Source organism: Physeter macrocephalus, chromosome 8 (genome assembly GCF_002837175.3).
Source record: "Physeter macrocephalus isolate SW-GA chromosome 8, ASM283717v5, whole genome shotgun sequence".
In the NCBI taxonomy this organism is placed as follows: domain Eukaryota; kingdom Metazoa; phylum Chordata; class Mammalia; order Artiodactyla; family Physeteridae; genus Physeter; species Physeter macrocephalus.
Window position 1 is genome coordinate 56,693,310 of NC_041221.1, and position 23,162 is coordinate 56,716,471.

The 23,162-nt window shown below is 37.3% G+C and overlaps 1 long non-coding RNA gene across 4 annotated transcripts in view; it reads right to left on the reverse strand.

The window, feature by feature from the left end:
* The window catches only part of LOC114486711 (uncharacterized), a 236,783-nt gene that overhangs the window by 117,458 nt on the left and 96,163 nt on the right, over window positions 1-23,162 (reverse strand). For all 4 annotated transcript variants that reach the window (XR_008618052.1, XR_008618051.1, XR_008618054.1 and 1 more), the window contains exon 3: window positions 8,728-8,785. This is a non-coding gene — a long non-coding RNA (uncharacterized lncRNA). The remainder of the gene's footprint in view (window positions 1-8,727; window positions 8,786-23,162) is intronic.

A 23,162-nucleotide genomic window follows, 5' to 3' on the forward strand; every position in this document is an offset into this window, starting at 1 on the left:
ATATGCTTCCTGTGACCACTTCAAAAGAAATATAACTTTCTTAAATATTATTTAAGTGCAGCTCTATGGCTGTGAAAGAGAGAAAGTATAAATGACTGAATCTTTTACTACACGGGTGGAGAAAGAAGGAAGGAGTGATTGAAATGTTATGCTGACCAGTCTAGGAAATGGGTAATAACTTGTGATTAAATGCAGATGTTAACCTGAAAAATTCAGTTAATCACAGATATTAAACATGCCTGGAAGCTATAAAAAAAGCAGAATGTGAACCAATGAATAACCTTTCACTGAAATAGTGTAGTGACACACAATTCACACTGGAAAAAAAAAATAATGGACTAAATTTAAATTACTTCAACTTTTCCATCTTGTATAAATGTTTATGTACAAATGAACAGACCATTACATGGACTAGTAACCAGGGAACATTGGCAAATTGAATAAATCAAAATCAGAGTGGAAAGAGCCATGAATGACAGGTGTGTAAGTAGCACTTGGAAAGGAACAAGCTGAAATATATTCCATTTGAGTAAGCATAAACCTCACTAGAAACAGTACAAATAGGGTTTAAAATACAGAATGACTGTTATATCTAAAGATAGTGCGAAAATTTAGAAAGCAGATCATAATTTGCCGTTAAGTGGTGCTTGGAGATCACAACTAAGCATTTCATAGCTAATGCTTCCCAGCCTAGCACCGGGCTTCGCACTTAATTGACACTCCATAAATATTGGTTCTGATTTATTGTTAGTAGTGCTCCTCAAAATAAAATACCTGAATGTTATAGTAATAAGAGGACTTCAAATAGAATTCAAATAAGTAAGTATAATTGCTACTATAATATATATATTCATACATTGGACCAGCAGCCACCACTCTTTGCCATGTCCAGTAATCAACCTAACCTTGTTGAAAAGCACCTATATTTCACTTTGAGCTACAATGAGTCTCTCATTCATCATTTTCAGCTGCTGATTTATCACTTTCAGCAGCTGGCTCTTAAAAGCTCAGTTGAAAATGCAGTCAAGAGTTTGGGGATCAAAGAGGAGAACCACAGGTTACAGACTGGCTTTTTTGAAAACAAAACAAAACTATTTCTTACCATATTTGCTTTCCAAAGCAGCTTCCAAGATACATTTTCACAAAATGTGGGGATATGCCATATCCGTTCATCAAATAAACATAGTCCTGAGAGCTGTAATACTGGTCAAATCACATTAGGAAGATTGGAAGAGAATTCCAAATTTGCGAATAGTAGACAAGTGAAATGAAAGAGTTTGGTGTTGAGGAAACCACCGAAACCAAAAACTGTGAGTTCCTAGTGCCATTGATCCAATTGTTTATATTTTTTTCTCCACCAGATTAAATAATTATGCAGCATTTTGGATCTATAGGGAGAGTTTCCTTGAAAGACAAAGGGAAAAGGATTTTGATGAAATTGGTTAAAAAAAATTCAAACTGAACATGCAATCCAGTATAGAAAAAAAAGGAAGCAGGCCCATTAGGAGGTTTGTAAATTGGAATAAAATGACAGAGTGGAGGGATAAGAGTCTCGAGGTCAAAGTCATGGCGGTGCAAGTTAGAGCAGGTCAACTCAGAGTCTCTTGCCATGAGACATATTCAGCATGAACTAGTCTACAGTTTCTGTGGCAGAAAGGGAGAAATGGAGAATATGAGAGCTGAGAAGACATCTCAAATCTCATACTTAACAGTCCTTAGTAGTAATTAAGGAAGAAACTTCTAATGAATGAGGCTCATAGAGGTTCCATCAAATGTCATTTCTTGCCTTTTCTAGCATATGCAAAATCCCACATTTTCAATGGACCAATGTTTGCAAAGTTAGTAATCATTCTATTTCTACGGGTTTCCTTATCACAGGAAAAATGCTCTACAGAACAGAGGCTGAAAAAACTGCAAAACAAATCCCAGCTCTTTTCCTATGTTAAATTGAGAAAATCTGAATATCAAAGAGCAAAGAGTCTTTGTCACAACTGGAACTATACTATAACTTCTGAAGTTTCAGTTTCTCATTCAGTGATACATGCCCACAAACATGGAAATACAAGTAAATTTGTTCAGTTAGAGAAAAGCTATTTTGACACTGTCCTTCCTTTTTATTCCCCCAAGCACACTACTGAAATAAAAATAGAATTAAACCTATCTTCCATGATCCAGTTTAAGTTTAACATATAGTTGGATATATCCAGGGATGAAATAGTGAGAGTATTTAAGGCTAGAGATAGAGTCAGCGATCTCTTAAGAGTTTAGTGAAATTCCATCTCTCATCAGTTGTGGTTTAGCCAAGCAGTTTAGCTTGCAGATCTCCAGTCCATTTGATAAGGTGAGTCACTTGGTTTATCACAGTGCTTTTTAAATGGAACATGTTTCCTGGTTCATCAATACTCTGGTTCTATCACAAGCTAGCTCACCATGTTCCTTCACCTTCTGAAATCTTTGTGGGTTTTGATACATATATATATGTGTTTGTGTGTGTGTGTGTGTATATATATATATATATATACACACACATATATATTTTGGGGGTGGGCGTGCTGCTCTGCACCACTTGTGGGATCTTAATTCCCCAACCAGGGATTGAACCTGGGCCCCCTGCAGGGGAAACGTTGAGTCCTAACCCACTGGACTGCCACGGAATTCCCTTTGGTATCTATTTTTAACCTTGAGATTTCTTTACCTGAAAACAATGACTTTTTTGAAAGAATTGGAGTCCACTTAGATGCATCATGGCAAAAAATAAGAAGATACCAATGAAGCAGCCTACAGGTATGAGCCAACAGAAACTGTAAACTCGGCGGCTCTTAGTAAACCACAAATACTTTTCACTCAGGAAAATAAACTTCATTAAAGCCAGGAAAAATTTCATTGCCTGTAACTCCAGTGCCTACAGGGGTGCCTGATTCATAATAGGTGCTTGATAAAGATTTATTGACTGGCAAAGTGAATGAATGAATGAGTGAAAAATAATTTAGGATTTATAAATGGATTTAGTTGAAGGACACTAATGGATATACCATTTAATTTGCTGTCTCAAAAACTGGGGGGCTATGCAGGTGCTGATGATTATTTGTGGTTTTGCCCAAGATTACTAACTTAGTAGAAGATACAAAGTGAAACTCAAAATAGTCAATGATGTTTCTACTTAAATGTCTTTTTTAAAAAAACTTTTCATTTTAAAATAATTGTAGACTCTCACATGCAGTTGTGAGAAAAAATACAGAGAGATTCTGTGGACTTTTACCTAGTATCCTCCAATGGTAACATCTTGTATAATTGTAGCACAATAACACAACCAGGAAAGTTACAATGATACAGTCCATCAACCTTATAAATATATGCACTTATATAATATGCACTTATAAAATATTGACTGATTTGCACATATATGTGTATTTAGTTCTATGCAATTTGATCACATATGTAATTCATGTGACCCACTTGGATGTCTCTTATTATTATTATTTTTTAAATTTATTGGAGTATAATTGCTTTACAGCATTGTGTTAGTTTCTGCCTCACAGCAAAGTGAATCAGCCATATGCATACACACATCCCCTCCCTCTTGGACCTCCGTTTCCCCCCATCCCACCCAACTAGGCCATCACAGAGCACCGAGCTGAGCTCCTTTACAGCAGGTTCTCACTAGCTATCTATTTTACACATGGTAGTGTATTTATGTCAAACCTAATCTCCCAATTCATCCCACCCTCCCCTTCCCCCCCATGTCCATGTCCCTTCTCTACATCTGCCTTTCTCTTCCTGCCCTGCAAATAGGTTCATCTGTACCATTTTTCTAGATTCCATATATGCACTAATATATGATATTTGGGTTTTTTTTTCTGACTTACTTCACTCTGTATGATAGATTCTAGGTCCATCCACATCTCTACAAATGACCCAATTTTTTTTTATGTCTGAGTAATATTCTATTGTATATATATACCACATCTTCTTTATCCATTCATCTGTTGATGGACATTTAGGTTGCTTCCATGTAATGACTATTGTAAACAGTGCTGCAATGAACATTGGGGTACATGTGTCCTTTTGAATTATTGTTTTCTTTCTTTTTTTTTTCAACATCTTTATTGAAGTATAATTGCTTTCCATTGTTGTGTTAGTTGCTGCTGTATAACAAAGTGAATCAGCTGTACATATGCGTATATCCCCATATCCCCTCCCTCTTGCGTCTCCCTCCCACCCTCCCTCTCCCACCCCTCTAGGTGGTCACAAAGCACCGAGCTGATCTCCCTGTGCTATACAGCTGCTTCCCACTAGCTATCTATTTTACATTTGGTAGTGTATATATGTCAATGCCACTCTCTCACTTCGTCACAGCTTACCCTTCCCCCTCCCCGTGTCCTCAAGTCCATTCTCTACGTCTGCATCTTTATTCCTGTCCTGCCCCTAGGTTCTTCAGAACCAGTTTTGTTTTGTTTTTTTTAAGATTCCATATATATCTGTTAGCATATGGTATTTGTTCTTCTCTTTCTGACTTACTTCACTCGGCATGACAGACTCTAGGTCCATCCACCTCACTACAAATAACTCAATTTCGTTTCTTCCATTGTATATATGGGCCACATCTTCTTTATCCATTCATCTGTCGATGGACAATTAGGTTGCTTCCATGTCCTGGCTATTGTAAATAGAGCTGCAATGAACACTGCGGTACATGACTCTTTTTGAATTATGGTTTTCTCAGGGTATATGCCCAGTAGTGGGATTGCGGGGTCGTATGGTAGATCTATTTGTAGTTTTTTAAGGAACCTCCATACTGTTCTCCATAGTGGCTGTATCAATTTACATTCCCACCAGCAGTGCAAGAGGGTTCCCTTTTCTCCACACCCTCTCCAGCATTTATTATTTCTAGAGTTTTTGATGATGGCCAATCTGACCGGTGTGAGATGATATCTCATTGTCGTTTTGATTTGCATTATTGAACTGCATGAGCTGCTTGTATATTTTGGAGATTAATCCTTTATCAGTTGCTTCATTTGAAAATATTTTTTCCCATTCTGAGAGTAGTCTTTTCATCTTGTTTATGGTTTCCTTTGCTGTGCAAAAGCTTTTAAGTTTCATTAGGTCCCATTTGTTTATTTTTGTTTTTATTTCCATTTCTCTAGGAGGTGGGTCAAAAAGGATCTTGCTGTGATTTATGTCATAGAGTGTTCTGCCTACGTTTTCTTCTAAGAGTTTTATAGTGTCTGGCCTTACGAATTATGGTTTTCCATTTCAATTTTATTTCAAGGAATTTCTGCCAGAGAGTAGATGAAGTGGGCTTAAGAAGAAGGGAAATGACTGAAATCAGGGAGGCTACTACAGAATCTGGGTATGTGAGTAAACATAAAAGACAAAGTGTAATTTGAGAAAGATACAAACAAGAAGAAGATGAGATCTTCCTGGAGTTACCTAATAAATTAGTAAGGGACACTTGAAGGAATCAGGTAAATGGCAGAATACAAGAGGGTAAGCACTGGAAATCTGCTTACATGAAAAAGGTAGGACAGATAGGAACAAAATCCAGATGTTGGTCAACATGGGAAAATATCCAGTGAAAGAAGGCTATGCATTTTTTTTCTGTAATATACATGTGTAAATTTTTATTTCTGTTTTTCAAGGTTATCATCTTCCTTGTCTCTAATAGTCCTTACTAATTTCACACCACATTCATTACCTGGTTAGGAAAACCACTGGGCATATTAAAATGTTAAGAATAGCATTTTATAAACTATGCGAGCTATGAGCTATGTTTTTTTTTTAAGTTTTCTTTCACATACACACATTTACAAACTTGGAATGACATCTACTCTTTCAGGTAGAAAATAAACACATCAGGTCAATGTCCTAAAGTTGACAGGTCTTATTAACATCTCTTTCCTTTATTTTCACATGCTTGAGAGATAATAAGACAACTGCTATCACCCATAAAAAGGCTACAAGTACTGGAAGAGTGGTGTGTTTATAGAAAAACACTCTAAAACATATCTGTTCCCCATACTAAATTTGATGCCTCTTGAAATCTAAGCAAATAGTAGTGATGCCTCTTGAAATCTAAGCAAAATAAACATTTATCCTTTTGAGCTATATTTTTCTTTTCATGAAATTACAGATTTATCTCTAAAGATTTGCCTGTATGTTAATCACTTCAATTAAAGCTCTGAAACCATGCCATTCCTTAGAGTTTTTGCAATGTTCAGACATGACGTCCTTTTTAATCTTGCTCACTTGCTGTGTAAGAACTTCTGATACCCTTTCCCAGGAAATCTACTGGATTTCTGCCGACCCACCATCCTCCATGGTAACTGATATAAAGAATTTATTAACATTTCATCAATCTCTTCATTCGTTTAACTAATATTCTTTCCCTTTTTTTTTTTTTTTTTTTTTTTTTGTGGTATGCGGGCCTCCCCCTGCTGCGGCCTCTCCCGCCGCGGGGCACAGGCTCCGGGCGCGCAGGCTCAGGGGCCATGGCTCACGGGCCCAGCCGCTCCGCGGCATGTGGGATCCTCCCAGACCGGGGCGCGAACCCGGTTCCCCTGCATCGGCAGGCGGACGCGCAACCACTGCGCCACCAGGGAAGCCCTATTCTTTCCCTTTTTAAATAGCTCTATCACATACATACTTCTGATCTCCAACCATATTTATAATTAACTATTCACATTCTTGAGGGATTAGGCACACAGATTCTTTGGAAGCTAGTAAACAGTGCTCTCTTTATATTTCTAATTGAGCTACGAATAAAGAATTCTTAGGAAAATTAGATTTGGGACTGGATTCAGAAGAAACTAAGATAGACAAAATGACATTCCAGGAGTGGTCCCAACAAAAAATAGTATATTTGTGTCCTCTTGATAACTTTGGCTCTCCTGACTCCATACACCAACAGATTGCACCTACGTATGCATAACAATACACACACACATATATATATAAAACCTATGTATGTATAACAGCTTTCAACACAAAAGAAAAAGGGAGGAAAGTTGGCACTAAAACAAGATGCCATTCAGTTAATATAGGAAAATTCGAAATGAATCATAAACATTCGTTTTAAAAAATATATCAAACAAGTAAATGTTCTTATGATTCAAGACAGCTGAACATAGGATAAAGTGGCTTACAGCAGTTATTTCAGTACATTAAACACTAAAACAGTATGATTAAACATAGAAGGAAGTGACAAAATTGTATACACCCTTTCCCAACTTTCATTAAACCCATGAAACAAAGATTAGTTAAAATTTTAAATGTTATACACTAGCCTGGAAAAGCAGTGAGAATGCCTGCTGAAACCCAGAGCAGTAAAGAGGGGAAAAGATTTTAACAAAAAGATATCAGAACCCCAGTCTTATTCTCTATGTGAGTTTAAAATCTAATTCACACCAAGCAGAAAATTTATTATAAAAACTGGCCGACAATCAGAGAAACTCATGGGGATCTAATGTAGATAAGTTTAAATCTACCCCTTAGAAATATTTCTACAGACCTGGGTACCAGTACCCATGGAATCAACTGGAGCTGAAGATGTAGCTAACTGTTAAATGCCTGCACTCTAGGCAAACATGGGGGAGCATCAGTGGGCTCAACAAGCAGGAAATTTTTTTTTAAGGATTTATTTATTTATTAACATCTTTATTGGAGTATAATTGTTTCACAATGGTGTGTTAGTTTCTGCTGTATAACAAAGTGAATCAGCTATACATATACATATATCCCCGTATCTCCTCCCTCTTGCGTCTCCCTCCCACCCCCCCTCCCTATCCCACCCCTTTAGGTGGACACAAAGCACCTAAACAAGAGGGAAATTTTGCACCCAAAAGACAAAAAGTACTTTTAAAAATCAGAAAGAAGCTTCAAATAAGTAAGTTTAAAATATTCTGGAAAATAAAGGAATAAAAACAATAAGGTTCCTCCATACTAATAGAAGAATGTGAAAAAAGAGACTATTTGAAAATTACTAAAATGGAATACTTGGAAAGAGAAATACAGTTGACTCTTGAAGAAGATGGATTTGAACTGTGCAATCTGCTTAGATGAGGATTTTTTTCAATGGTATCTGCAGTTGTGTGAGTGCACCACATATGCAGAACCCTGGATGCAGAGGAACTAGGGATAGAGAGTGTTGATTATAAGTTATATGTGGATTTTCAACTGCTCAGAGGATCAGCCCCCCCAGTCCCATGTTGTTCAAGTGTCAACTGTATATTTTGTGTGTCAGGACTCCCCAAGACTACTCTCAGGCTCCGTGTTTCACTTGGAGGATTCACAGGACTCAGAAAGCTTTTATAATCATAGTTACAGTTTGTTACAGTTAAAGGATGCAAATTAAAGGAAAAGGCACTGGGGGTGAAGTCCAGGAGAAACTAGACTCAAGCCTCCATGTGTCCTCTCCCAGCAGAGTCACACAGATATACTTAATTATATCAACAATGATGTGTGATGACACACGTGAACTGTTCTCACCCAGGGAAGCTCACCTGAGCCTTGTGTTCAGGGTTTTTATTGGCAGTCAATCATGTAGGCATGCAGCACTACAGTAAGCATGCTACAGGACTTAGCTTCTCAGTCTCCAGACCCACAGAGCAAAAACAGAGGTTTACCATAAATCACATTCATTAGCATAAACTATCTGATTAAATTGGTACTGTGTTGGCCTCAGGCACACAAAAATGCTCTTATCAGAAAGAATATTCTGGCCTTTCTCACCTTCTGAGGCGGTCCACTCTCTGGATTGTGTGTCTCTCTAAATAAATCCACTTCTTACCTAAAAAAAAAAAAAAAAAAAAATTACAAGGACTCAAAGAGCTCAACTTCCAGGAGCTGTCCAAGAGCTAGTTCTGAAAACAGGCCTTTCTTGTGAATGTGGAAGGTTTGAGCAACTCACACCTGAAGAGTTAACCCTTGCCTGTACATATTTATAAAATGAAAAGGAAAACAATCAGTGAGTGAGTAGTACACAATAACAGACACAAGGAAAACATAAATGAATAAGTTGAAAGACTGATCCAAGGACATCTCTTAGAATTCAGTACAAATATAGAGACATGAAGGATGGAATGGGAAGGTCCAGTGGCCCAGTAGGAGGAGTTACTGAAGGAGAAAATAGAATTAGAGAAGGGCTCTCATTGTTCACAGACATGTAGAAGAATGTGATCTCAATTTAAAGGAGCCTACCAAGTTAGCAGCAGGATAAGAAAAACAAATACAGACCCATCAAAATGCATCTGCAGAATACCAAATAAAAATCTTTAAACTTACCAAAAAGAAGAAATTCATTATCAAAGGAAACTAGATAATTAGACAATATATTTTGTGTCACTGGATGTCAGCTAAGGATAGAATTTTAGAGAAGCAGTTATTTTCCCCTCAATGTATATTGTTCCATTACCTCTGGCATTCACTGTTGGTAGCTCTTAAGAATTTTCCAGTCTGAGAAATGTATTTATCCAATCAGTGACTCAGTTCATTTATGAAATGAAGATTAAAAATTATAGTGTTTACTTTAGAAAATAAAGTCCAGACATTTTCAAGTATACATAGATAAGGAGTTTATGATTTGGTAAGCCTTTGTTAAAAGATATACTAAAGGAGGTGGTTCAACAAGAAAGAAATTGAAACCACAAAAAAAGAACGCAGGAAATAAAGACATTCTTAAGCTTGTTGGTAAGTATAAAAGTAAGTATTGGATATAAAATATGTTAATGATGAACATGAGGGGCAATGCTAAAATATGTTGGAATTAGGGCTTCCCTGGTGGCGCAGTGGTTGAGAGGCCGCCTGCCGATGCAGGGGACACGGGTTCGTGCCCCGGTCCGGAAAGATCCCACATGCCGCGGAGCGGCTGGGCCCGTGAGCCATGGCCGCTGAGCCTGCGCGTCCAGAGCCTGTGCTCCGCAACGGGAGAGCCCCGCGTGCCGCAAAAAATAATAATAATAATAATAAATTTTTTAAAAAGGAGACCAATATATGTGTGTTACATAATACAGCCTAACACCATAAACATTGTGATTTTCTAAAACGATTAACATCTCTTGATAAAGACCTCAGCAAGGTATTGGACAATCTTCCCTCAACTTATACTGCATTGGCATCCTCAGGAAATTAGGTGTATACTATAAACTTTCAGCTCTAAGCTTAGATCAGTGGTTCTCTGCATTAATGTGCAACAGAAGGCTCAATAAATCATAGATTTCTTGGTCTCACCCATGAGTTTTTGATTCAGTAGGTCTGGAGAGAAGCCCCAAAATCTGCATTTAAAACAATTTCTCAGATGATGATGGTGCTGTTGGTGTGGAGGCCGAACTTTAAGAACCACAATTTTAAAAATTTTAAATGTTCTTTTTACATATATGAATGCCTTATAGAACATTTGAAAGACATGTGTAACCATTTTTAGTTAGGCGTGACTGCCCCATTGTTGCAGGAGGTATAGCATCCCTGGTACCCACGCACTAAATGCCAAAGTAGTTCACCTTCTTGCATGGTAGTTCAGAGTTCCAAGCACAAGCATTCTAAGAGTAGGAATAGGAAGCTATCAATCTTTTACATCCTGAGCCAGAAACTGGCACTTCCATTGTATTCTATTATTCATGAAGTCAAAGACATTGCTCAAGGCCTAAGATCTTGTCACCTCCACTAGTTCCAGGTGCAGAAAAGGTTCCTCAGACACAGTATCCCAGGTACAGCTCCTCAAGTGCCATTCTTCTCTATCTGCCCCTCACACATCCACCATACAATGTTGGGACAGAGATAAGATAACTTCAGCAGATACTACCATTCAAACAGAAGAGAATGGGAGGCACACAGCAGATTTTGGTCCACAGAAATTCTGAAATCAATTGGTCATATGCTGCCAGTTTACTAAAGATTGAATTGTGTCCCCCGCCCCCAAATTCGTATGTTGAAGCCCTAACCGCCATAGCAATGAAATTTGGAGATGGGGCCCTTGAGAGATAATTAGGACATGAGGCGGGAGCCCTCATCATGGGATTAGATATGATAGAATTTTCTCTCTCTCTCTCTGTGTCATGTGAAGTTACAGCAAGAAGACAGCCATCTGCCAGCCAGGAAGAGGCCTCTCACCAGGAACTCAATCTGCCTGAACCTTAATCTTCGACTTGCCAGGCTCTTTTAAAACTGTGAGAAATCTTTGTTGTTTAAGCCACCCAGTTTATGATATTCTGTTACGGTAGCCAAAGGAAAGTAAGACACCGTTCCATAAGTGCCCAGCCCTGCCTGCAGGTAAAGACTGTCTGCAGCTCTTTGTGAGTTCTTTATTTCAGTCATCCTTCCTTTTCCACAAAAAAATTAACTGATGTTTGCAGCCAGGTAACCCATGTTTCCAGCTGTGTTTGAGGTCTAAAGAGCTCTTTCTATTTTGCATTGTTCTCTTCCTTCCGTCCAAGCTGATGCTATTTCTTTTAAAACACTGTGGGTTTTTTATATATCAGTTTATAATCAACTCCATTCAACAAAAGTCACACCCACATTTCTTTCCAAGACAAGTCATTTTATACCTATTCCTAAGAAATCACTGTGGGATAATGCACTTAATATTCTTAAACATACTATCGTATAGTTGAGAAGGTCTAAAAAGTATTCCTTTAAAATAAGTAGAAGGGGGCTTCGCGCTTCCCTGGTGGCGCAGTGGTTGGGAGTCCGCCTGCCGATGCAGGGGACACGGGTTCGTGCCTCGGTCTGGGAAGATCCCACATGCCGCGGAGCGGCTGGGCCCGTGAGCCATGGCCGCTGAGCCTGCATGTCCGGAGCCTGTGCTCCACAACGGGAGAGGCCACACAGTGAGAGGCCCGCGTACCACAAGAAAAAAAATAATAATAATAAGTAGAAGGTGTATGAGGTCCTGCCTTAAATCTTTCTGAGGCCTTAACAAATGGTCTTATAGCCACTTACATCTTAATTTGATCCTTGCCTTAAAGAAATTTCTTTGATTTTGCCTAGAGAAACTTGGATTAAAAACATCCCATAAAACATGCTTGTTTTAACTCAGCAAATCCTTAATTCTTTATATTTTCTCTAAATTTTGCTCAAAATGTGACCAGTTCTGTTTAGCTTAGCTTATCTTTCTCTTTTTCCTATTTTATCATATGCAGCTAAAATACACAAGTTGATGTTTTTGAGATTCCACTTAAAAACTTTATCTGATACACCAGTTTATTTGATACGTTCTCTATTTTCCACATGAATGCAGGCAACAGCTTCACTAAACTTCCTGCCACTACATAACAACAGACTATTTCTCTAGCCTCTGGTAACATTTTTTCATTTCCTTTAAGCCTCATCAACAGTCTCCTAAGGGCCCTTCCAACTTTAACTAATAGCCTCCTTGAGGCCGTACAGCTTCTACTCACGGCCTAGAGGCATGTGATTGAGACAGTCACTACCCCCCAAATCTTGCACATAGCCTTAGCCAGGACAGCTAGAATGCTGAGCTAATGTGGGCACCTCTTCTCCATACATTCTGAGTCTTCTCACCTGGTCTCTCATGAAGTTTGGCAGACTCCTTATATGCTGGAGGAGAGCTTCACAAGTAAATACTCTGAGAGAGAAAAAGGGAAAGCCACTAGTCTCCTAAGTCCAGGCCCCAGAGACAGGCACACCTGCTCTTCTGGCAAACACTTAACAAAGCCCACCCAGGGACGTCCCTGGTGGTCCAGTGGTTAAGACTCCGCCTTCCAATGCGGGGGGAGGTGTGGGTTCGATCCCTGGTTGGGGAATTAAGATCCCACATACTGTGGACTACAGCCAAAAATTAAAAAAAAAAAAAGAAAAAAGCCCATCCAAATTCCAGGGGGAGGACACAGACCTCACCTTTCGATGGACAGAGTAGTGAAGAATCTGTGTCTGTCTTTAATGTACCACACCTCCTATCACTATAACAACCAAAAATGTCCTTTCCTTTTTCAAAAATTCTTCCCAGGGAAGAGGAGCACACTCTGTGAAATTTCTATTGAGAAGACTTGAATTTTTCAACTTGACTTTAGGACAACTGCTATTCCCAAGAACCTGAGTTGTAATGTTCAGTTTCAGTGAAGAAGCTGTTTTTTCTCTGGGGAAATGACCACATCCACAGAGTTTCTTGATCATACTAGGGACACCTATGTGGGCTAGAAAGGACTTTACAAGACTAGCAAGTGCTCTTTTCCATGGGATTAACTTTGACTGTTTTCGAGGTGTTTCAAGGCAAACACCAAGTGCCTCTATTTTGGCCAACAAATGCATCCCTGGTTTGTCTCCAGGGAATTCCCAAAGTGAGTTTCCTATTTATAAGTAGAGAGTCTAGACTTAGAAATCTTTTTAGATTTCTTCTGGAAGAGGTAGGAACGAGATTCTCTGGGCTCTTACTGGCCTGGTCTGCTACTACAAACTTCCTTATACAGACTATGCTTAAATCCTTATCACTTTGCTCAGCTGGAGCTGCCTGGACAGTGTTAAGACAGAAGAAAATAATTAAAAGACTCAGGATTCAGACAAAAAGGTGCTGAGGGCCTAAACTTCTGCGGAGCCAGAGCTAATGCCATGGCCCAGGACTGAAGAGGCCATCTATAACCTATGGGTGCAAAAAATCTTCAGAGGAAGGACTCTGTGGTATTCTTCTGTGCAGGCTTTCAAAACTTCTGCTAAAACACAGACTTTCTAAACTACAAAACGTGACGACAGACATTTGTGTAAAGCCAGAATCTTCAGAATTGAGGGCTCTCCCCAGTGCGATAGCCTTTATAAACCACCTGTGACTAAACCCTTCCTTCCCTAGCAATGGGCTGGAAGGATTTTCGAAGCCTCTTGCCTTTGTGTAAGTGAATAATTTCTTTCAACTTGGGGTTTGCACCTCTCCTACTGCTTAGAATTTCTTTACTCTGCTATTTTCAGTGAGCCATGAATAAATACCAAGGTCATTTACAGGGGCTCGGGTCATGAAGTTAAATGCTGTCGACCTTGCCATTTCCACTCCAGTTACATATAGATGATGCTTGCGAATAGTAAGCACTAAATAAATTTTCTAAGTTGCTTCTCAACTAGGTTGCTTATCAGTCTAGGATTCTATGCTATTTTGTAGATCTATTTCTTCTTTTTTGAAACTTACTAATTTCACATTAGTGCCCTGGTCAATATATTTCAAACCATCTCAAACCTATGTAGCCCCTCTGTATTCCTGATTTAGGAAATTGAGACACACAGAAACAACCCAAAGTATTAACATGTTGTCCGTTTTTGTCAGAGCTTTTTTTACATCCAGAAGAATTCAGCTGAATCACACATGTGGTCTACAAAAACAAACATAGGAAAACCATTGCTGATTTTAAACTAGTTAGAAGTGGAGAGAAGTTTCTTTTTTCCTTTTATCAAAGAAAAACCTTTGGTTTCCTTTCGTAAATGCTTAATCATGTTCTAAGCAATTCCAAGCATGAGTTTATCACTGATGAATACAAACTACAATGGCTAATTTTCTTAGATTTGTTTGGGTTTTATAAACTAATCGACAGATTAACTGCATGAAAAGCGGAATGTTGTTATTTCTACTTTTTTTGGTAAACGATCAGATTAATTTTTTAAGCCAAACCCCAATGAGGAATTTTCCAGAAAGTCACAGACTATAATTGTAATTTCGTAATACATGGGAATTTTATCTGTGCCAATTGGAACTTGGAAGGAAATAGTATACAGTTACTTGTCTCTTTCTGCAGGTCATGTTACAATGCTTCTCAAAGACTATGCCAATATACAGTGTGTGTTGTACAGTAACATCTACAGTGAGAGAAAGGGGGAAGAAAAGCTGAGCTGGTCAAATGCAATGTCCTCTTTCATGAGGTCAGCCAATAGGAATTGTAACAGCTAATATCCTAGACAGTGGGAATGCAGTAAAGGATTTTTTCCCTTCTTTCCCAAGAGAAAAAATAAATATCAAGGCAGTCATTTTGAAATCCAGAAAAATCACAGCTGGAAACCCGAAATAAACCATCTTCAACTCTAAGATTCTGACATTTGATCTGTTACCTCTTTGGGAGTCCAGCTAAAGTAGGGATATTAACTTTACAAGGAGTTTCATCCTGATTTCTATTAGGGGATCCCAATTAGAGGTAACTTGCTACTTGGATTAAGGTTTATGTACACCTTTAAAGTTTAATACCACTTACAACTATTTAATATAAATAATTCCTATCCTTTTACACTCTCTTTCAGCAACCTTTTATCATCTTCTTCACCACGTCAGATAAGCCTTTATGAAGTCGAACCTGGATGCTTTCCTGAATCACAGATTTCACTCCCTTACACATCTTTACATATACATGTCAGTCCCCATCCTTCCTACTTTGAAAGGTTCCATCCCAACTCTCAACCTCTTGCCTGATGAAGTGGGGATGGGATGTAGGATTCTTCAAAATCATTGCACAATCAACCAACTTCTCTCCACGAGCTGCATCTACTGCCCTTGCTGCTTTATTTCTATTTGGAAGCAAAAGGACAGCAAAACAAAACAAAACAAAAATGAGGGACCAAAGGATGGATATGTCCAGCCTTTTGTATTACTACTGGCTTCAGAGTAACTGATTGTACATTTTATCCACATGGATCTTGGCCGTATACTGTGTCCAGTGAGGTTGGCCTCAGTGTAAAATAGATAAGGTAAAGACCAAATGGTAAAACCAAACCATGTCCATTGCCCATCTCACACCTTTTCTCAGCAACACCTGAAAATCCTCTTTAGCATATTCCTGTAAATTCTGTTAGATTAACATTTGTTAAAACTCTTCCTCTTCTAAAGTATTGATGAAAGCTTATAGACAACATTATAAACTCATTTTAATAAAATATTCTCTCCATAAAAATAGTACACAATTATATGGCATTTTCCATGTAACATGGCACTGTTCTAATATCTCACATACACAGACTCATCTAAGCCTCACCAGATCCCTGTGTGGTAGGTATGATTACATCCTCATATTACAGTATAGATGGGGAAACTGAGAGACACACAGGCTAAGTAACTTTCCTGAGGTTTCAGAGGCAGTAAACAGCAAGCAGGCCATGGGCTTGAACACAAGAAGTCTTGATTCCATGCTCTTAACTATGATGGTATGCTGCCTCTCTGGCCGCCAGAGGTCAGCTTCCCTGAAGGAAGCAAGATTGACTGAGGTGCGATGCTTTGCCAAGAGAAGCATAGAAGAGTCTGGGGATTCCCATTGTGTTTATAGCATGGGGCTTCTACACAAAAGAACGCTGGCAACAGATGAGAGATAACAAATATGCCTTGACTCAGAAATTTCCTGATGCAGTTCTTCTGAGGCTTGTTTGAAAGAAACATAAAACACTTCTGGGAAAAATATAGATTTAGAGGCATTACAGGGTACCCAGAGTATAGAGGACCAGAGATGTACATATATCATTTTTCTGCTGCTCATCAAGTTAATTCTCCAAACATTTATTAAGCATCTATTACTCATAAGACCGTAGACTAACAGGGCAATGCAAAGATGAGTTCTGTTTGTTTGGAGTCTGGAATGAATGATCCTTGTTATTAAACTCGACTTGTAGAGCAAATGTTCTTGAACTTTGCTACATATTAAAACCACCTGGGGAGTTCCAATTAAAAATCCCATGAGGAAAATTCCAAAGACCCCAGACCAATAAATTCAGAATCTCTAGGGTGGGACAAAGACATGAAGATCTTTTTAAAGCTCCTCAGTTATTCCATTATGAAGCCGAGGTTGACGATATTGAGAACTACCGCTTTAGGGTATCCTTTGTGTCAGAGTCTACTTGTCCTTAGCAACCACTATGGAAAACAGTATGGAGGTTCCTTACAAAACTAAAAATAGAAAAAAGGATCTCTCTTGTCCTTGCATTTTCTTTTTTTTTTTTCTTCCTGAACAGATAGGTAATAGGCTGTAGTTTCCTTATTGCATTTTATTTAACCCATTTAGAGTGCCTTTATCTGAGCATTCATTTGCTTCTAATTCAACAGTGGCATCAGGAGGTGTGGTGTAGGGTAGGGGTGGCCACTGCTATTTGCTTTCCATTTTGGACTATGGAAGATTCTATGGGCAGTTAGATGGGAAGCAATATAATGTTGTGAAAAGGTCTGAGCTCTAAAGATCTTGGCTCACATCTCAGTTTTTCTATTCCGTGTTATGACCTTGGGTGAGTTGCTTAACTCTTAAGTCTTGGTTTCCCTTTTTGGAAAATAGTGATAATAATGTCTGTTTGTGAGAACTAAACCAAATAACTAATGTAAAGTGACCGGTACAGAGTATGTGCTCAACGAACAGCATCTTCTCTGCTATAATTATCTTGCTAATTAAAATGAACTCTGTCCCTTTTAGATGGCTTCTTTGCTAGATTCTTTTATAACTTCCATGCTGTGTGATGAAGTCAAGGGGCTACTCTCCCCCATTCAGACAAATGTCTTTGAAACTGTCCATTTCCTTTAGCAGCAATTTCCCACGCTGGACTGCTAAAGTCACATCTTGGCTTCGCCTTAACAGTTTTTGATTCTTCAGATTCTTTTGTCTCTTTCATTTTTTTCCCATATCCTCAGACTTCCGCTTTAAAAGTGGTCTTTGCTCTCAAGATCTTTCTGTATAGTTCCTTCCTGTTAGCTTTCTCCTCCCTGTGATGAATCCCATTTTATCCCCTCCCCATGATTTTAGATATATAAAATAGACACTAAAACTCTTTTTATTCCAGCTTTTTACTTCAGCTTTTACTTTTAAGATTAAGGTTATAAACCCAATGAATATTTCATGTGGAACACTTCTCAGCCCTCATTTGCTGAGGTAGATGTAATAACGAGAAAAAAAGCTGTAATAAAATAAACTCAATAAAGATCACCAGACAGAACATATTAAGAGACCCAAATTTATGACTGTTTGATGAGTTGAATGTTCTAAAAGAAAATTTCCAAGTTCCCTTTTTATCTCACCTTCTTTAATCTCTTTTCTCAGTTTTCTCTGTTTAGCATCATCCTTTGCAATTAACCCCTACCAGCTTCCTTTTTAAATCCATGAGCACTTTTTATTCCCTATTCTAAGCACTTTGCTTTCACTTTTACCAATTGTGAAACAGACTGAAAGCAATGATCCACTATGTCCCTCTTAGACATCCCTGAATATCACAACACTGGCCCCATTTTATGCTCCAGATCTGCTTTCTTCTCATTTCTCATCTCTTCCACAAGTCTAGCCTAATGATAGATGGCTCTGTTCTATGCCTCCTTTCAATACATAGAGCAGAGTCTTCTGTGGAAGATTGACTTAATCCTGTGCCTTCCTCTTTCCACCAACCCACCCATTGACTAAAGATGACAAACATGGATTTGTGAGGTGCCATGAGTGACAGGCAGCAATGAGCTCATATTCACTATTTTAAAGAAAGGTACATCATCAGCCTGCCTAATTCTAGTTGTTTTATCAATCTTCTCATTTCTAATTTAACAATTTTTTCCTGCCTTCTAAACCTTTAAATGTAATTTGTCACCTTCCTCTGACCACTTATATCTGTGCCTTTTATCCACTGTTGTTCTGCTAAATTAGCTTTTCATCAAGGCTGTGAGGTAACATCTTCAATTCCATTTGTCATAAAGATTAGAAGGGCTTTATTTTGTACATGATTATTTTTAAAGAATCTTTCTGTCTTATCCATACCATCACTTAATAATTCAATATCTTCTGAATTTTGCTGTATGCTTTTTGGCCTTTTTCTCTTTTTTTGGAGGACTGAAATATGTATAAATATGACCTAAAAATAGACTTTCTTCAAGGTAATGCCTATTGCTCATTGATAACTGTGAGTCTTTCAAATAAGTACCAGTCTGTCAATGTTCTTTAAACTTTTAAAGACTGTGAATCTTCCTAGTACAAAATTTGAATTATTTTTGAAACAGCTGCAATAATATTGACAAAATACAATCTCTAAAATCTAGAGATTAATTTACCCAAGGTTACTTGTTCTCTCAAAAAAATTTTATAAATTGCACTGCTCCTTATATACCTAAGACTAAATATATTCTCTATATCTATGTGACACCAAAATTATGGGCTACAGAGAGGAACAATAAAAGGTCTCTGAACAAGAAATCCCAATGTATTCAAGCAAAAAAATTCCAGTTGGGAAATCATAGCATCAAATAGTTGAATGTAGAAAAACAAAATGCTACCTTCTTAATTTATCTTAAATACTATGTTATCAAGCACAGAGCTAGACACACAATACACTTTGCAAAAATATGTAGTAACTTGTCAAATTTAGACAATAATATTTTAGCCTAAATGAATATTTATCATCTAATCAGTTAAGTTGTGATATTAATATAAATATAGAATCATAGGATTACTTACAAATAATACTTTTTTAAAAAATGACATTTGAAGTCATCAAGCTCAGTCATTGAAAAACTTAAGTAAACAAATCAAGAGAGCCCTTCCTCCTAAAAAATTCTTAGGAGATAAAAACAGTTTCTGGCTTGAAAAATGGGTGGAGTCCCACTGTCTAGGCTCATCTCATCCTCCCCATCCCATGAAGACTTGTATGAAGATATCTGATCTAGTTTAATATGTTTATCTATAAGTGAGGACACTAAGGCCTAGACAGGCTAAATATCTCATCTAAGATCATAGACCTCATTAGCAATACAGCATAAACAAGAACTGAAGTCTCCCAATTTCTGGTCTAGAGGGCTCTGTGGTATGTCATGATGTCTCCTCCTCAAAGAAGTCCATTTTGAAAATCATACTATGACCAAAAAAGTTGTAATGGTGGAACATCTTGAGATTCTGCTCAAAATTGTGAAGTGCACATTTGAAGAAAACAAGCACACAAGGCCCATCACTGTGTCTACATATGTCCTGTGCTTTCTGTACTCTTGCATTTATGTTTTTGAACTTATCATCAACAAATGGGTTGTACAGCAGCTTATAACTGAGAATTCTGAGGTTTCACATAGTATATGGGAACCTGTGACTACAGCTATGACAACGAAGACAGAATTATATAAATATTTGTTATGGTACCATTCAGCTGTGTTTAAATTTAGACAAGTTTTAATGAGTTTGAGTAAGAAATATTTTCAGATATCTTCTACACTGATCACTGCCCTATAGTTATGACTCAGCCAGTGACATAAATCAGCCAATGAACAAACAAATTTCTACAAACTGGATTTGTCTTGGGAGTGAGATGTTATCATAAAGCCTCAGGAAAACATTAATGGGACAAATAATGTTTATAAAAGACTATGAAAACTTCTGTATATTCTTTATTCATAATGATTAAAAATAATCTAATTAATGAGGCCCACTGAATTCAGAACCTATGATATTTATAATCAATATGCATTTTCTCAGTCAACTTGAGCCATAATAAAATACCATAGACTGGGTGGTTTAAACAACAAAAATGTGTTTTCTCACAGTTCTGGAGGCTGGAAATCCAACATCAGTATGCCAGCATGGTTGGGTTCAGGTGAAAGGTTTCTTCCTGACTCTGTAGACACTGCCTTTTCGCTGTGTCCTTACGTGGCAGAGAGAGGGAGAGAGAGGGGGAGAAAACAACTCTCTGGCGTCTCTTCTTAAAAAGATGCTAATCCTATCAGGTAAGGGCCCCACCCTTAGGACCTCATTTAACCTTAATTCCTTCCATAAAGGTCCCATCTCCAAATACAGTCACATTGTTATGGTCTCAACATATAAATCTGGGGGAGACAAAATTCAGCGTATAATATGCATAATTCTCATTTAATATAAAACTTGGAATACATACCATAACATGGGCCTTTGATATTTACAGCATATATTATAAAATATTTTCTGTATTACATAATTATATTGAAATCCATATTGTATCTATTAGAGTAGAAGGAAAACCATTTTTCAAACATCATGTGGGAATAAAATATTTAGTACATATAAATATTTAGTACATATGAATTTTCTAGATAAGTAAAAATTCCCATTACACCACCTTTAGCAAAATCATTAAGTACCATTGTCAAGAGAAAAAAAAAAAAGTAAAAATTACCATTATAAGTAATGACTCCTTAATATTATAACAATGTCATGGACTCATCTGCAGCATGTTCACAAGTCTCTCTCTTATAGACAGCATATTTTAAAGACAATTCAAAAATATTTTCTTGACAATGCAAGGTCATCATTTAGAAGATCAAGCTTTATACTCTAACAGTGAACAATACAAGATGTGCAAAAATGTTTCCTTCTACTATAAGAGACCCCAGATTTAACATCTCCATACTCAAAAAAAAACAAAGCCAGAAAAATCACAATCCCAAATATCTCAGGTAAAGACCTTCTATTAGGCTGTTCTACACTGCTATTTATTGGGTAAACTGGTATATTAAATTGCAAATATTCCTTTTACATTTAATTCTGAATTAACAGGAGGTAGCCTAAGGGTCTGAAATTTCAACCCTAGGAAAAGAATATGAACTCTGTAACTTTTACGTTTGTTGCTACATGTTCCTTATTTATTTGTGTGTGTGTGTGTTTTAGTTTATCTTAAGAATCAAGGTTATTAAAAATCCAGTGATATGTAAAGACTCATTATTTGAAAGAAATCAAGTTGCATTTAATTTAAATATCCTATAATTCAGGCTTTTCACTAAATATATTTATAAGTATAAATTTGGATTAACTTAGCATTAAAGAAATAAATGGGAAATATTATACTGGCATGATGACTGTTACTGAAATATAATCATGTAAATACTTTTCAGCTCCATTGGGAGTAGCCTAAGTACTTTTTTTTTTTTAAGGGCTTCAAATGTTTGGCTTTTTTATTTATTTAGGTATTTATTTATTTATTTTTGGCTGTGTTGGGTCTTCATTTCTGTGCAAGGCCTTTCTCTAGTTGTGGCAAGCAGGGGCCACTCTTTATCGCAGTGCACGGGCCTCTCACTATCGCGGCCTCTCTTGTTGCGGAGCACAGGCTCCAGACGCGCAGGCTCAGCAGTTGTGGCTCACGGGCCTAGTTGCTCCGCGCCATGTGGGATCTTCCCAGACCAGGGCTCGAACCCATGTCCCCTGCATTAGCAGACAGATTCTCAACCACTGCACCACCAGGGAAGCCCCTAGGTACTATTTTTAATGTATATACTTCCTTTTCTCATAGACTCTCCGTATTTAAATAATTTAAACTAAATAAAAACAAATGTTTTTGTATAGTCACAAGAATTTAACTCAGCTTTCTCATTACAATAATACCATTTTATACACTTTCAATCTTTATTTCAATTCTACTGAGCTGAATCATAATTTTGCTAACAATTTTTATAGTTATTTTGATAGATTTTTATTACTATTAGTGAAACTAAGCCCTAAATTTTATTTCGTATATACAATTTCATTTCTTTAAGTAACATTCAAGTATATATTAAACATATAGCATGTCCCTGCACATTTTGGTGCTTTAGAACATATTTGTTCTCTTTCAAAATTCAATATGTACAATTCCAGGGAGAAATAAAAGCTATTGATTATTAATATTAATGAAGAGATCAGTTCTAGATAAGAATCTGGTTTTTTTTTAAAGGGAGGTTTTGCAAATATTCTATGTAGAGATTTGACTAAAACTTCTGATTTCTTTTTTTCTTAAGATTACACTAGTGCTTCATTAAATGTTACTCTTGTTAAATAGAATTTGGCCTTGGTTTATTCTCTGCCAACCTAAGCATTCCAAGAAAATCACAAAGTAAGCTCTTACATAAACTTCATGGACAGTGATTTAAATAATAAAGTAGTTCTTTTAAAAGTCCTTCATTGTCACAATCACTGGCAAAAACAATGTGGTACAGTAGAAAATTTAAACTTAGACTCAGATGTTTTGTTGCAAAGGAATTTGGGAATATGTATCAAAAAAACTAAAGTATTCATATACTTTGACTTAGTATTTTTCTCTTGGGGACCTATTATTTATTTATTTTTAAACATCTTTATTGGAGTATAATTGCTTTACAATGGTGTGTTAGTTTCTGCTTTAAAACAAAGTGAATCAGCTATACATATACATATATCCCCATATCTCCTCCCTCCTGCATCTCCCTCCCACCCTTCTAGGTGGTCACAAAGCACGGAGCTGATCTCCCTGTGCTATGCAGCTGCTTCCCACTA